Raw genomic sequence first — 12,459 nt, 5'->3', positions numbered from 1 at the left:
AAGAGGTTGGAATGGGGACTCGGAGCTACAGTTGTCTAGTGGTGCCTCATGCCCTTCCAGAGTGTGGAAAGTGGCTACACTTAAATATCGGACCACCAGGAAATGAAGTGTTAAAGCAGTGGTTCCCAAACTTGTTCTGCCGCTTGTGCAGGGAAAGCCCCTGGCGGGCCTGGCCGGTTTGTTTACCCGCTGTGTCCGCAGGTTCGGCCGATCGCGGCTCCCAGTGGCTGCAGTTCACTGTTCCAGGCCAATGGGAGCTGCGGGAAATGGCAGCCAGTACGTCCCTCGGCCTGCACAGCTTCCAGCAGCTCCCATGGGCCTGGAGCAGCGAACCGTAGCCACTGGGAGCTGCGATCGGCCGAACCTGCCAATGCGGCAGGTAAACAAACCGGCCCGGCCCGCCAGGAGGTTTCCCTGCACAAGCGGCAGAACAAGTTTGGGAACCACTGAGATAAAGTGTACACCACATCTGCATGATAACTTAACTCTGCCCTCTTTGAGCAATGCCCCAGTCACACACATATCAGCATTTGCCCTTACAGATGTTGGAGAACACTCTGGCAACAGGGCACATGAAAGCTATAGGTCAAAGTCTAATCCCCTCTCTTTGCTAAGGCAAAATTCAGCTATAGCGAACAGGAGTTCCCTGCACCTGCCTTTGCTGACACACTAAATCTACTCCACACAAATTACTCCAGTCTTGCTAAATGTTACCACACCTTCACATGTGCTCTGAGGATTCCTTCTAAGGCATTGCTTTCATGTATCCCTCATTAAAGCCTGGAGACTACTGCCAATGATGCCACCAGGCTGCTGACAGTCCTCATGGCAAGAAGACACCATGTTCACTGTCACAACTTACAGAATCCAGTGCTGAAATGAGGCATACTTGATCTCTCAAGATACACATGTATTCTGCCTCATATCACTGTCACAGCTCTGCCAAGCTGCTGCAACTAATCCCACCACCATTCAATACAGTGACACCTAACATAGTTAATGGCATTTGGAAGGCTGCAATTTAAATCTGTGTTGCACAACACAAGTAGTGGTACTTTCCTTTAGTGCTCATGTCTCCTATACAATTATGTTGGAATAGTTTGCCTAATTTTTTCAGGAGTTCACACTGAAAATTGGGTAATCATGAACTAAAGTGTGGAACTTCCCTCAGAAAAGCTCTGCAGCAGAATGGCTCAGTTGAGTTGACAAGAAGGCAGATAAAATAGGAAGGAACTCTCTGAGGTGCCACTGAGTGACCTCTGGCTGTGGTGCCATGCTACAAGAAGCTGTAGTATCCATTGTGATGGAGCTGTGGACCTTATTACTTGAAGAAAGGAAACTTTCATGTAAACATGAATATATTTTTCTATTATTATGATTGGTTTCACACAAATCACAGCCACTAGCTGCTTAACCATTGTCAAATGTTGTGTGGGAACCAGGGCAAAAGTAAGGTTTGTTTGTAAGAAGAGATTCAGAGAAGGTTAATGTTAAAAATCTGCAAAGCACTACAATGAGCTTGTCCCATACATAAAGGTCAGAGTGGGAGAGTAGGTTTTATTAGAAAATCTGTTTTGTCTCAATTCCATTTAATTATGAGATGAATCTATCCTCCATTGGCGTTGCTACATTATTACAACAAAAACATATATTTTAAAGAATAACATAGAAATGGGTAGATACAAATGATATTGAAATAGAAATGTTTCCCCAGTCACTAGTGGATGATCATTGGAGATGCCATTGTGTGACAGCCAGTCAGATATGGAGAGGAGAGCTGTGCTGGTGATGAGATAGTCAGTTGAAGAGAGATTATAGATTATAAAGTTCCTTCCACTGTTGATACAAAGTTTATAGGGTTGGTGTAGGGGAAATATAAATAGTGCATCAAAAGTAAGGAAAAGGCATTGATAATTTGAGACAGTGATTCTGAAATGGGGGAGGTCATGGGCTGATGAATGGTACCCTTTGAAATTGTGTACATCGGACTAAAGAGTTTACCTTTCTTGAGTACAAGAACAATGAATTACAAATAATTGAGGATACTCTGAAGTGAAGTTTCCTATCTCAGTAAATTATAAACAGGGAAGCATCTTTTGTCCCTAAAGGGATAGACTAGATGACCAAACAAGTCTTTCCCATTTCTAAATCTGTCTCTTCTACCATGCCTAACTGTTCAAAGTAAACAAAATCCACCCCACCCCTGGAAAAAATAAGGCAGTGAGACATAGGTAACTACTGCTACAATGTCAGTCTAGGTATGATATCCTGTCATCTCATACATTGAGCCCTATGAAATTACTTTCTTCAGGACACTACTGAATTCTTCATAATTTAGAGGCAGACTGTGAAGAGCTGTCTTCCATTTTGGTTAACAGCATAGATTACCAGTTTTAGACCATAAATAAAACACTACAGAAGCCACTGTAAGTGAATTTACTTCTTTCTGAAATGCCTTGATTTTTCTGACATCAGAAAACAAAAGTAGTCAGATAAGACTGTGCTTTAAAAGCAAAAACTGCATATGGTCACTTAGAATAAGAAGAAACAGAAAATATTTGACAGCTTTGCAAATCACTCCCTTAAATAGTTCAGTGTCAGAAAGGGTAACTGTCAAAACATTGTTTACCTTTTCTTTTTAAAATAAATGTGACTCAAAGTAAAATCTCAGCATAATTTAATATAAATTGCCTAGTAAATTTAGAAAGTTTTTCAAAGTCACTGTTTACTAAGCTATGGCACTATTGGATAGTAACCCTCAATGGTCTATCAATTAAACCAGTATCATTTGACATTCACTTCCAGGGACCTATATTTCATATATAGAAGATGCTTATAAAATTTATAGACTATGATAAATAAATAAAGTCATAATGAATGACTTATCATAAGTCTTGATGACCTGGTGATTTTATGTGATATTATTTTGCTCACAAGCTTATCCACCTACCTGATCTTTCCAGAGAGATTTCCATCTTTTTCTAGTTGAATGTAAAACAGATCTATCAATAATTCCAAGATCAGATCCAAGATTCCAGAACAATTTCTTATTGTATAATGAGGTGATGCTAAACTCGTAATAATTTGATTCCTGTGGGTTCGATGACATGTTTTAAATTAGGTACAAGCAAAATATTGCCGGTTATATAATTGCTTCAGTGTGCCTCTGTGGGAGAACTGATTTGCCTTTAGTGATGTGCTTAGATGTATCTAGTCTAGTAATCAGGTCTTGCCTAGTAAGTGAATACCTGGGAGCTTGAACAGCTGAGGGTCTGTGCATCTTGTACTGTTCTTTCTTAACTGAAAAATAATTTGGACATGCGTGACCCAAAACTGTTACTATTGTTTAGACTATGCACCTATGTTCAGTGTTCATCAGTCAACTGACATTTTTTATTTCATTTTTTAAATTAAAAAGCACTCATTGAGCATGCTTAATAATTGGACAAGGTATTTTTTTCAGCCGGGATGCTGAAACTGGAGACCCAGGTATTTGAAGAGATTTCTTTTAATTAAAAAAAATAGTATTTGTATTTTTTACAACCATAAGAATTTAAAAGTACCAAAGATCTGATAAATCAACAGTATTGGCATAAAGTAGAATAGGCAATGCAAAACAAATGGTAGAGTATCCAGTTGAAACAAGTATTTAATAGGTTAGTATCCATTCTTCAGACTAAGTACCATTTGTAAACACCTAATTCCCCTTAAACTCTGAAATCATCAGTTCTGAAGACTAGTGAATAAACAGTGAGCAATCATAGGTGCAGGAACTAGGGGTACTTGGGATGCTGCTGCACCCCCTTGCTTGAAGTGGTTTCCATCATATACAGGGTTTACAGTTTAGTTCAATGGCTCCATGCACCCCCACTATACAAATTGTTCCAGCACCCCTCCAAGCAATTCAGAGTTTTGAACCTTTAAACTAACTAGTTGTAATAACTGTTACTGAGACAAATGCAGGTGGAGTGACAGTAAACAACTGTGTGGAGCAACTATGGCTAATGTCTCTCTCTATCTACTTCACCCTATAATTTGTCTGCTGCTGGCAAGTGAGGAAAATACAAAGTCAAACACTTGTGTAGTGGGTATAAACAAATGTGTTTCTAAGAAGGGGAGGGGGGATTCTAAACAAAAGGGAACCACTAACTTGCAGTTGTGAAATCTGGAGAATGAATTTAATGATATGGCTAAAGAGTACCAGTAACTAGGAGCAGGTTTCAAAGCCACTTCTGCACCAGATTGCTGAAATTGATTCTGTCAGGGTAGAGAGAAATATAGGCCAAATGGATTCCCAACAAACTAGTTTTGATTTGTCTAAAGTTAAAACATTATTATAATAGTTTTTGTAACAATAAACGCACAACTTACCTCTCTAAACTATACCCTCTGTACTTAAGACCCTATTAAAAAAATCCACTTCTTCAGCCTTGCTGCCTATAATGAATCTTGTTCTCTCTCTCCATTTATTCTTGTTGTTCCCCGGTTAACTTTTCTGAGTCATTAAACCAGGGGTTGGCAATCTTTCAGAAGTAGTGTACCAAGTCTTCATTTATTCACTCTAATTTAAGGTTTTTGCATGCCAGGTCTCTTTCTATAAGTCTATAATAGATAACTAAACTATTATTGTATGTAAAGTAAATAAGATTTTTAAAATGTTTAAGAAGCTTCATTTAAAATTAAATTAAAATGCGGAGCCCCCGGACCAGTGGCCAGGACCCGGGCAGTGTGACTGCCACTGAAAATCAGCTCACGTGCTGCCTTTGGCATACGTGCCATAGGTTGCCTACCCCTGCATTAGACTATAAGCTCCTCAGCGTAGAGACTGACCCTTCTTGAATGTCTGGAAAATGCCTAGCATAAACAAACAGTTGAACTTATAATTTCTAACAATTTGCCATTGCAACCTTACATCTTAATTTATTACAGTAATTAGCCCCAGTATCAGACTGTGATTATTGTCAGCTCAATGATCAAAGATGATAGTTTGTATTTCCTCTACAGATATTTAGCTGTTAGCTATCTCCATATAATTGGAATGCTGTATCCCATACAAAGTGGAACAGATCCAATGGGAGACTGAGGGAGGCGCATGCCAGAATATCCTACAACCCTGAGTTTAGGGCACTCTCCTGGAATATGGAAAACCTGAGTTCAGGTCCCTCCTCCTGCTCCACAGCAGGTAGATGAGGGATTTGAATAGGGGTCTCTGACATCCTATGTGACTACTATAGTCACTGGATTATTGGGTAAAAAGTGGGCAGGGCAACTCCTCCTTTTTTGAGACATGGGTAACCTGGCTTATGCGCTAGCTCCAGAAGAGGGTTCAGAGGTGTGAATTCCAAGTAGAGGAAGACAGCTCCCTCCTCTCCAGAGTTGGGAACTTAACTTTCTTTGAGGGGCAGGGCTTAGGTCCCATCCCTTTCCTTGGCATTACCTTTTGGCTGTCTTAGGTGGCTCCCCACTAGTTTCTGTGAATCTCATTCTTAAGCACCTAACTCTTCCCATACATTGAATAGTTGGGGCACCTCACTCGAGCCTGAGGATTCCAGTGGGTGGCAGGGTGCCTAAAGACAGGTGTTGCAATGCTGCATCTAAGCCCACTTTGTGGATCTAGCCCTAGTGAGTGGGCAGACCGTGATGTGTCTTGCTGCTGCACAGGGCAAAGGACAAAGAGATGAGATTCCACAGGCTTTCGAAAAGAGGCGCTGGTGATACTGCCAGTGTGAGCTCTCTATTAAGGTTTCATTTTCCACACTAACATCAGGACCCTTAAATAGTATGTTCCTGTTGACTAATAAATGCTGGCTTGTTTTGAAAAAGCTCTCCTGCATCATTGCAAATACCTCTCGGTTGCATTGTTCCCAAAAAGGGGTAAAACCTATACAAGGATCTTAACTCATGGGGAGCTGCTGGAGAGCTATGGTGAGAAACAGAGGGTGCTAAAGCCAGGGGGTCTTGTCTCAAAGTAGTGGAGCCACAGGGCTTGCCCTTGCATAAAGTGGTGGCATAAGGCTAAGCACAATAAAGGGAAGACTCCCAGAGAGACCATCGAAGGGCATAGAACACACTGTAAATCCATGACAGGGGTACTTTGTAATGTCTTTAATGAGATGTTGCCACTGCAAATAAACATAGGAAATAAAATTTTCTTAATACTGTCCAAGTTAATCTGTGTCTTCCCCACTTCAGGTGCAGATGACACTTCATTAGTAAAATTGTTTCAGCTGCTTAATATTTGTATACATTTGAAGTGGGTCATACTGCTGGGGGGTGAAAACTTGTTTTATCTTCCTGAGTGTGCTCCTATCTGAAGAAAAGAAACTGTACTGTTAAATTTGTTAGATATTTTATGGAGGTAGACAATAATATGATGCTGCTAAGATGTAATACTCAATACAAGTATCTCACCTGTTTGTAGTGTGCAGTACTTGATATGTTACTTATTATGATCATGATCTTCATTAGTTTGGGTGGGGTGAGAGACTTGAAAAATAAAACATATGGAACTTGTTTGGGAAAGCAGACTATGAAAAGATGCATGCAATGTATTCGATTTAGTTATTGTGATTAGTATTTTTTATTATGTGTCAAGTAACTTGTTTAGTGTATTTGCATGCCATGTAAAAATGAGTATAAACCTGATCTTTTTTCTTTAAGTAAATTCTTTTCTTTTTGTTTTTTTTTTAGCAATTTCTGTTGGATATTCTAGCTGCTGAGCCTCCAAGGAGAACTTTAAGTAAGGAATTGAATTTATAATGTAGGTCAAGAGAATTTCAAGCTTAATTCAGAAATTTATGAACCCATCAACAGCAATAAATTCTTAGGAGTAAATCTCCTATACTGTATGATGGCAGAATCATTCCGAGCGCTCTAGTTAAGGGTCTGTCAGCAGTTCTAGTATAAATTCCAATTTTCTGGTGTTTATGACTTGTTCATAAATTGCTGTGGGTTGAATGGTATGTAAGGACCTACCAGGCAGAAAGCTCTGAGACTCTTGGAGAGATCAAAAGGTGAAAATATGGTGATTCAAAACATGTGAAAACAATGTCTCTAGGATGTTTTTGATTGAATGAAAGGAAACTCAGATGGCAGTGGTTGTGGCCTTGACCCTGTGATAAGTCAAGGAGTTTCCTGAGATGTACTCGTATTGAAGTATTGTATGTATGTATGTATGTATGTATGAAGATGTACTCGTATTGTACTCTTATTGAAGTACATGTAGTGTGACTCTGTTTGCTGTCAGTCCTTTCATGGCTGCCACTTGTGTGTGCATATGACATTCTTGCAAGGAGTGTTGTTTGAATGCCAATGACCTTTTCCTGCAATGAAATGTTCTGAGTGCTGGGTTTAGAGGAGGCAATCTCAGTTTACAAAGCCATTCACACTCCAGGGGAAGCCATCTCCCAGCCCCTTTGAAGGGGGAATTTGTGTGGGTCTGAGGGTATGTCTATACTGCGAAATTAGGTCGAATTTATAGAAGTCGATTTTTTAGAAAACAATTTTTTACAGTCGATTGTGTGTGTCCCCACTTAAAACCATTAAGACCATTAAGTTGGCGGAGTTCGTCCACAGTACTGAGGCTAGCATTGACTTCCGGAGCGTTGCACTGTGGGTAGCTATCCCACATTTCCCGCAGTTTCCGTCATCCATTGGAATTCTGGATTGAGATCCCAATACCTGATGGGGCAAAAAACATTGTCGAGGGCAGTTCTGGGTACATGTCGTCAGCCCCCCCCCCCTCCATGAAAGCAATGGCAGACAATCATTTCACGCCTTTTTTCCTGGGTTACCCATGTAGAAACCACACAACGGCAAGCATGTCTGCTGCCAGTCTACCCCTTGCTCCTCCCTCCATGAAAGCAACGGCCGACAATCATTTTGTGGCTATTCCCGTGTGGGTGCCAAATTGCTGTCAGCATCATCATGCACCCACCGCTTCTGCTGCCACTCTGCTCAGCTGCTCACGCCATATCATGGCAGGCATGGAGCCCTCTCAGCTCACCGCAGCAGTTGTGACCGCTCTAAACACTATGCGCATTATCCAGCAGTATATGCAGAAACAGAACCTGCAAAAGCAGGTGAGTAGGTGATGGCAGCATGGTGAGGAAAGTGATGAGGACATGGACACAGACTTCTCTCAAAGTAGGGGCCTTGGCAATTTGGCCATCCTGGTGGCAGTGGGGCAGGTTCATTCTGTGGAACGCCGATTCTGGGCCCGGGAAACAAGCACAGACTGGTGGGACCACATAGTGTTGCATGTCTGAGATGATTCCCAATGGCTGCGAAACTTTCGTATGCATAAGGCCACTTTCATGGAACTTTGTGACTTGCTTTCCCCTGCCCTGAAGCACCAGAATACCAAGATGACAGCAGCCCTCACAGTTCACAAGCAAGTGGTGATAGCCCTCTGGAAGCTTGCAATGCCAGACAGCTACCGGTCAGTCGGGAATCAATCTGGAGTGGGCAAATCTACTGTGGGGCTGCTGTGATCCAAGTAGCCAACGTGATCACTGAGCTGCTGCTATCAAGGGTAGTGACTCTGGTGCAGGTCATAGTGCAGGTCATAGTGGATGGCTTTGCTGCAATGGGATTCCCTAACTGTGGTGGGGCGATAGACAGAATGCATATCCCTATCTTGGGACCGGACCACCAAGGCAGCGAGTACATAAACCGAAAGGGGTACTTTTCAGTGGTGCTGCAAGCACTGGTCGATCACAAGGGACGTTTCACCAACATCAACGTGGGATGGCTGGGAAAGGTACATGATGCTCATATCTTTAGGAACTCTGGTCTGTGGGAATCGCTGCAGCAAGGGACTTACTTTCCAGATCAGAAAATAACCATTGGGGATGTTGAAATGCCTATAGTTATCCTTGGGGACCCAGCCTACCCCTTAATGCCATGGCTCATGAAGCCATATACAGGCACCCTGGGCAGTAGTCAGGAGCTGTTCAACTACAGGCTGAGCAAGTGCAGAATGGTGGTAGAATGTGCATTTGGACATTTAAAAGTGCGCTGGCACAGTTTACTGACTTGGTTAGACCTCAGCGAAACCATTATTCCCATCTTTATTATTGCTTGCTGTGTGCTCCACAATCTCTATGAGAATAAGGAGGAGACGTTTATGGCTGGGTGGGAGGTTGAGGCAAATCCCCTGGCCGCTGATTACGCACAGCCAGACACCACGGTGGTTAGAAGAGCACAGCAGGGCATGCTGTGCATCAGAGAAGCTTTGAAAACCATGACTGGCCAGGCTACGGTGTGACAGTTCTGTTTGTTTCTTTATGAAAACCCGCCCTCTTGGTTCACTCTACTTTTCTGTAAGCCAACTGCCCTGTCCTCCCCCCTTTGATCACTGCTTGCAGAGGCAATAAAGTCATTGTTGTTTCAAATTCATGCATTCTTTATTAATTCGTCACACAAATGGGGGGATAACTGCCAGGTAGCCTGTGAGGGGTGGGGGAGGAGGGAAGCACCAGGTGGAGTGGTGGAGGGGGGTAGAGGTAAGGACAGGGCTGCACTGCACTCTAAAACTTATTGAATGCCAGCTTTCTGTTGCTTGGGCAGTCCTCTGGGGTGGAGTGGTTGGGTGCCTGGAGCCCCCACCCACTACGTTCTTGGGCATCTGGGTGAGGAGGCTCTAGAAGGGGAGGAGGGTGGTTTGTTACATAGGGGCTGCAGCAGCGCTCTATGCTCTTGCTGCCTTTCCTGCAGCTCCACCATACAGCGGAGCATATCACTTTGATCCTCCAGTAGCTTCAGCATTGCATCCTGCATCCTCTCATCACGCTTATGCCACCTATCCTCTCACTCGTCCCTCCTGTCCTCTCGCCCGTCCCTCCTGTCCTTGTGTTCATTTTGTACTTTCCTGGACTCTGACATTGTCTCCCTCCACACAATGTGCTGGGATCTTTCAGCATGGGAGGACTGCATGAGTTTAGAGAACATTTCATCGCGAGTGCGTTTTTTTCGGCTTCTAATCTTTGATAGCCTCTGGGACAGAGATTATACGTTGGGCGATGAAACATTTGCAGTGGCTGTAGGGAAAAAAGGGAGATTAGTCTTTAAAAAGACACATTTTAGAGAACAATGGGTAGACGCTTTCATTGTGAACCAAGCTGTTAACATTACATAGCACGTGTGCTTTTTTTACAAGGTCTCATTTTGCCTCTTATGTCGAGGGCCTGCCAGTATGATGTGAGAGATCACACATGCTGGACTGGCAGGCAACAGAATTCGGCTTGCAGGGAGACACGGTAAGCCACGGTCTTTTGGCTTCTTTAAGCTCCCTAGCATGTGGGAATGGTTTCAAACAGCAGCGCCCTCATTTCCCATACCAAGCACCCATGGGGTTGGTTCTTTAAATTGGGTGGGCCATTTAAAAGGAGGGGCTGCGGTTTTCAGGTTAACATGCAGCACAAACCCAACTAACCACTCCCCACACACCCACCCACCCACCCAATTCTCTGGGATGATTGCTTCACCCCTCTCCCCACCATGTGGCTAACAGTGGGGATGACTTCTGTTCAACCACAGGCAAACAGCCCAGGAGGAACGGCCACCTCTGAATGTCCCCTTAATAAAATACCCCTATTTCAACCAGGTGACCATGAATGATATCACTCTTCTGAGGATAACACAGAGAGATAAAGAATGGATGCTGCTTGAATGCTAGCAAACACCGGGACCATACGCTGCCATGCTTTGTTATACAATGATTCCAGTCTACGTGCTGCTGGCCTGCAGTGGTAAACTGTCCTACCATGGAGGAGGAATAAGGCTGCCCTCCGCAGAAACCTTCTGCAAAGGCTTTGGGAGTACATCCAGGAGAGCTTCATTGAGATGTCCCTGGAGGATTTCCGCTCCATCCCCATACATGTTAACAGACTTTTCCAATAGCGAATGCGTCCCAAGTCTTCAGGGCAAATTAATCATTAAACACGCTTGCTTTTAAACTGTGTATTATATGTACAAAGGTACACTCACCAGAGGTCCCTTCTCCACCTTCTAGATTTGGGAGCCCACCTTCGGTAGGTTGGGAGGGTACTAGATCCAGGGTGAAACTAGATCCGACAGTTCCTGGCTGTTGGGGAAAATGATTTCTCTGCTTGCTTGCTGTGCTTCAACCTCCTTCTCATTATCATCTTCCTAGTCCCTCAAATCTGCATCCCTGTTGCATGAGAGTCCATTGACAGAGTCCAAGCACAGGGCTGGGGTAGTTGCAGAGGCACCCCCTAGAATGGCATGCAGCTCATCATAGAAGTGGCATGTCTGGGCTCTGACCAGACATGCGGCCGTTTGCCTCTCTGGTTCTTTTTAGGCTTGGCTGAGCTCCTTAAGTTTCACGAGGCACTGCTGCAGGTCCCTGTTATAGCATCTGTTCTTCATGCCCTTGGAGATTTTTTCAAATATTTTGGCATTTCGTCTTTTTGAATGGAGTTCTGATAGCACGGATTCATCTCCCCATACAGCAATCAGATCCAGTACCTCCCGTTCAGTCCATGCTGGAGCTCTTTTACAATTCTGGGACTGCATGGTCACCTCTGATGATGAGCTCTGCATGATCACCTGTGCTGATCAGCTTGCCATGCTGGCCAAACAGGAAATGAAATTCAAAAGTTTGTGGGGCTTTTCCTGTCTACCTGACCAGAGCATCTGAGTTCAGAGTGCTGTCCAAAGCAGTCACAATGGAGCACTCTGGGATAGCTCCCAGAGGCGAATACCGTCGAATTACATCCACACTATCCCAAATTGGACCCAGCAAGGTCGATTTCAGCGCTAATCCACTCATCGGGGAGAAGTACAGAAATCAGTTTTTAAGAGCCCTTAAAGTCAGAAAAAATGGCTTTGTAGTGTGGACAGGTGCAGGGCTAAACTGACCTAACGCTGCTAAATCCGACCTAAACTCATAGTGTAGACTAGGGCTGAGAGTCATCTAGCAATTGTTGAAGAGCCCAGAAGGAAGGGGATGGGAGATGTTGATCAGGCTGGATTTCCATTTCCAAACTATAGAAGCAGAAAATGGTCTTTAGTCAATCAGTTCAGATAGATGAAGACACCCCAGATTTTTTAGGGGTGTTTGCATCTGTCACTCCAGTTTAGACCATTTCCCAGGTTCTCCTAACAAAATTTCAAATTTCAATCACAAGACTTTTTCCCCCTTCAATTCTTCTAATAATCCTTTCTTCTGTTTTTTCTTTTATCACGGTTTTATCCTGTTTCAAAATGACAACTTGATAAATGTTAGTTAGCATTCAGCAGGAGACCACCTTCTTCACCATGTCAATAGATTGAAAGAAATACAGGTCCAAAGTGCAGAATAATTAAAAAGACCTGCTTGTAACTTAGAGCCACTCATGTTACAAATTAAATCAATGACTGAGTTTAAATGCGAGTGCATTAAATGACTATTTAATATTTATTAAAACAACTCAACTTCAAAATCTTTTTTTTCCT

This window comes from Dermochelys coriacea, chromosome 3 (genome assembly GCF_009764565.3).
Source record: "Dermochelys coriacea isolate rDerCor1 chromosome 3, rDerCor1.pri.v4, whole genome shotgun sequence".
Taxonomy (NCBI): Eukaryota; Metazoa; Chordata; order Testudines; family Dermochelyidae; genus Dermochelys; species Dermochelys coriacea.
Note: the sequence above shows the minus strand (reverse complement) of the source record.